Raw genomic sequence first — 5,000 nt, 5'->3', positions numbered from 1 at the left:
TGTTGACATGATAATGATAAGGGTCATGATAATGATAACAGTAATGGTGACGTTGATAATGATAATGTTGATAATGATAATAGTAATAATGATAAAATAAGGATGATAAGGATATATAATTATAATGATGATAATGATGATCATGATGATAATGATGATAATGATACCAATAATAATAGCACTAATGATAATGATTTTGATGGTAATAATAGTAATAATGATATCAATAATAAAGACAGCAATGCTAATAATATTAATAATAATGATAATAATAATAATAATAATAATGATAATGATGATGATGATAATAATAATAATAATAATAATGATAATAATGATGATGATGATAAAAATAATGATAGTAATAATAATAATGATAATAATGATAATAATAATAACAATAATAATGATAATGATAAAAATAATAGTAATAATAATGATAATAATGATAATGATGATGATAATAATAAGGACAATAGTAATTATAATGATGGTGATAAATTGATAGTAATACAACAATGATAATGATAACAATGATGGTAATAAATGTTGTCAAAAGTAATATCAATAATGATGATAACAGTTATCACTTTCATCATAGTAAAGATAAGGACAAAAGAAAATTTAAAAATGCAATAAAGATGATAACTAGAATGAAAATAAACAAAACAAAATAAAATAAAATGATATCAAAGTATTCATCTTTTCAAGCTTTTAGAAAACACAAAATCTGTTATATATATATATATATATATATATATTTATATATATATATATATATATATATATATATATATACATATACACACACACACACACACACAACTATATGTATATATATATATTATATATATATATATATATATATATATATATATATATATATATATATATATTTTTTTTTTTTTTTTTTTTTTTTTTTTTTTTTTTTTTTTTTTCAGCAATCTATGACTCTTCTAAAAAATGTATCAAAGGCTTCGTTTTTCACTGTCTCTTTATATATTTATCTATTCACTTTTTTTCGTCAAATTTTGAACGAAAGATCAGGGCAATAAAGTTAATCATACTTTCGTCAAAGACTACAAGCGAGCACGTGCGAAAAAGATAATAAAAGCAGAAAGTAGAAAAAGATAGATAAAAAAAATAGAAATTTATAGATAAATAAAGAATAAAAAGTAGAAAAAAAACATATAAAAATAAAAATTTATAGATAACTAAATGAAAGGAAAAAAATATGGGTAGACTTAGATGGTGAAACAGAAGAAAGAGGAAGAGAGGAAAGAGAAGGAGGAGAGGGATGAGTAGAAGGAAAAGAATTAGAGAAGGAAGAAGATAAAGAAAAAGAAGGAGAAGAAGGAGAAGGAGAAGGAGAAGAAGAAGAAGAAGTGGAAGAAGAAGAAGAAGAAAAAGAAGAGGTGGAATAATAATAATAATAATAATAATAATAATAATAATAAGAGGAGGAGGAGGAGGAAGAAGAAGAAGAGGAGGAGGAGGAAGAAGAAGAAGAGGAGGAGGAGGAAGAAGAGGAGGAGGAAGAAGAAAAAGAAGAAGAAGTGAAGGAAGAAGAAGAAAAAAAAAGAAGATAGAAAAAGAATAAGAATAAGCAAAAGGACAAGAACAAATAAAAAGGAAAAGAAGAAGATGGAAGATGAGAAGAAGATAAAAAGAAAAAAAGAACAGAAGATAGTAATCAAGACAGAAAATATCAAAGAAAACGAATAAAAAGTAGACGAACCAATGAAAGACCGGAAGATGGGAGAGGGAGAAAGACGACGAAGGAAAGAAGAGTAAATAGAAGACACAAGACAACGAAGGAGAAGACCCCCCCCCTCCTCCTCCTCCCCCCTCCCGAAGGAGAACACCTACGAACGATGGACTGTCGACTCATACACTATTTACACATTCCGAGTTCGATTCGAAGAGCATTTAAGAACACACCATTTTGCTGTTTTTTTTTCTCCCTTTCCAAAATATTGTCTCGAGAGTTCGTGTTCCAGTCACGGAACTTCCAAGATAAATGGGTGATTTTAATGTGAAGAATTTTGATATTAATGACTGCGACTGTCCCTGGCGTGTTGATGTTATTGGCATTGTCATTGGTGGTGGAAATATAGAATTGGGTGAATTAACAACAACAAAAACAAACAAACAAACAAACGAAAAAAAAAACACAGTAACGTGCACAACACAGAATTAATAAAACACTGCCATAAAATGAAAGGAAAAATTCGTGACGTTTCGAACTTTTTCGTGAAAGTTCCTCATCATGCGTAAGCAATAAAAAAAATGAATCTATTAATTTTTTAGATTGTTTACGCCTAATGAGGAACTTTCTTTAAAAAGTTCGAAACGGCGCGAGTTTTTTCCTTTCATTTTGTGGTAGTGTTTTATTTCATCATAGAATAGGGTAACTGCTGTTATTGTGAATGTGATTTTTGTAATTGTTCAGGTGCTGAAAATCAGAATCATACGGGATTTGAATTTGATATTAATTGATATATATATTGAAATTTGTTGTGTTGTCAAAATGCTAGATTTTTGGTTAATTGATTCTGAGGACTTTACGATTTTTAGAAAGAACATGGAGGTAGAAATATCTGTTTAACGTTAATCATTTTTATATATTTTTTTAATATGATTAATTTAAACTTCTTCTATCTTCTTCTTCTTCTTCTTCTGCATACTTAAATCAGTCAACTTATCTAGGTATCAGTGTTTATCTTTTTAAATATCTAGACATCTATTCATCAAGCCATTAATCTATCATTTAAAATATCATTTATTTTCTTTTATTTTTCATTGTCAGAAAACCATACCTCGACTTAGAAAGAAATACAATTACAAAATAAAGAAACACAAACGAATTTAATACATTTAGAAAATAAAATGAAATAAAATTAACAACAACAAAATCATTAACAAAATAATTAACAAAAACAAAAAACAAAAACAAGTATCTCTGCATGCTAGACTTTTACTTGTTGGATTGTTCTTGTTCTTCTTTGTGATATACTTCTGCTATTTTCTATGACTATTATTATTATTATTATCATTATCATTATTATTATTATTATTATTATTATTATTATTATCATTATTATTATTATTATTATTATTATTATTATTATTATCATTATTATTATCATTATTATTATTATTATTATTATTATTATTAATATTATTATTATTATTATTATTATTATTATTATTATTATTATTCTAGTTACTATGACTATTATTGTTGCTATCGTTAGTGTTGTTGTTGTTGTAATATAAGAGTAATTATGATGATAATAGCTATAGCGATGATAATGAATGTTATGATAATGAAAATGAACATAGCAATAATAACAGCAATGATAACAATTACAGTGGTAATGAGAATTATAACAATAGTGATGATAATGGATATAATAATCATTATCATGATACCAGATGAAAAAAGTAATGTTAATGAAAATGATAATGCTGACAATATTGATAATGATTCATAGTAAAAATTATAATAACAATATTAATAATGATAGTCATGATAATAATAATTGCAGAGAGAGATATATAGAGATAGATAGAACGAAAGAGAGAGAGAGAGAGAGAGAGAGAGAGAGAGAGAGAGAGAGAGAGAGAAGAGAGAGAGAGAGAGAGAGAGAGAGAGAGAGAGAGAGAGAGAGAGAGAGAGAGAGAGAGAGATAGAGATAGAGAGAGAGAGAGTGTGTGTGTGTATGATATACTGTATATATATATATATATATATATATATATATATATATATATATATATATATATATATATATATATGTATATATAGGTAGATAGATAGATAAATAGATAGATATAGATATAGATATAGATATATAGATATAGGTAGGTAGATGGATAGATAGATAGATAGAGCGAAAGGGGGGAAGGGAGAGAAAGACAAATAAATAGATAGATAGATAGATAGATAGATAGATAGAGAGTTGCATAGATAGAGAGAGAGAGGAGGGTGGGGGAGGAAGATAGACAGACAAATAGATAGATAGATAGATAGATACATACATAGATAGATAGATACATTAATACATAGGTAGATAGATAGATAAGGAGAGGGGGAGGGAGGAAGGGAGGGAGGGAGGAAGGAGGGGGGGACAGAAAGAGAAAGAGAGAGAAAGAGAGAGAGAGAGAGAGAGAGAGAGAGAGAGAGAGAGAGAGAGAGAGAGAGAGAGAGAGAGAGAGAGAGAGAGAGAGAGAGAGAGAGAAAATGAGAGAGACAGAGAGAGAGGGAGAGAGAGAGAAAGAGAGAGAGAAAGAGAGAAAGAGAACGTAAATGAATAATAAATACTCAGCTATTGAGAAAAGCTATGCCTACGTGCTAATAAAGGTCCCAGCCATATATTAACGGCAGCAAATAGTCTCAACAAGGAGCTTCGGAAAGTAATGTACTTAACTTCTAGCTAGAATAACCGCCTTTTCTCTGCCTATGAATGATTCATAGGCTGCCACTAATTTAATTTACTCACTCGACCAAGCTGCCACAAGCATCGCGAATGTGCTATACAATCGACAACAGTAATTTGTAGATACATAACCGAAAGGAAACTAGCTACCCGAAACTGGAGAGCATTAGAGATTTATGACCCCAGCCAGGCCAGTCCCCTGTGACTCGTATATTATATTGAGTCTAAGGCACTGTACTGGTAGAGACTGGTAATTTAGGAGGTATTTTTTGGTAATGATGATGATGATGATGATGATGATAATGATGATGATAATGAGAATGATGATGATGATGATAGCAATAATGATGATAATGGTAATGATAATGAGAATGATGATGATGATAGTGATGTTAATGATGATAGCAATATTGATGATAATGGTAATGGTAATGAGAATGATGATGATTGTAATAGAGCAACAGCAACTTTTACTAAGGCTATGAATAATAAAAACAGTAGCAATAACACAGGGTAAAACTCACACGTAGCGAGAACAAACTTTACTTGCTCGTGAGC

General features: G+C 28.7%; 1 protein-coding gene across 1 annotated transcript in view; it reads left to right on the top strand.

Moving 5' to 3' along the window:
* Positions 1-5,000, top strand: part of LOC122255825 (uncharacterized) — a 72,067-nt gene that overhangs the window by 702 nt on the left and 66,365 nt on the right. The gene's annotated exons all lie outside the window — the stretch shown is intronic.

Source organism: Penaeus japonicus, unplaced genomic scaffold, assembly GCF_977035675.1.
Source record: "Penaeus japonicus unplaced genomic scaffold, GWHDUDI00000001_assembly GWHDUDI00000027, whole genome shotgun sequence".
In the NCBI taxonomy this organism is placed as follows: Eukaryota; Metazoa; Arthropoda; class Malacostraca; order Decapoda; family Penaeidae; genus Penaeus; species Penaeus japonicus.
Note: the sequence above shows the minus strand (reverse complement) of the source record. Positions and strands in the feature narration are given on the sequence as shown.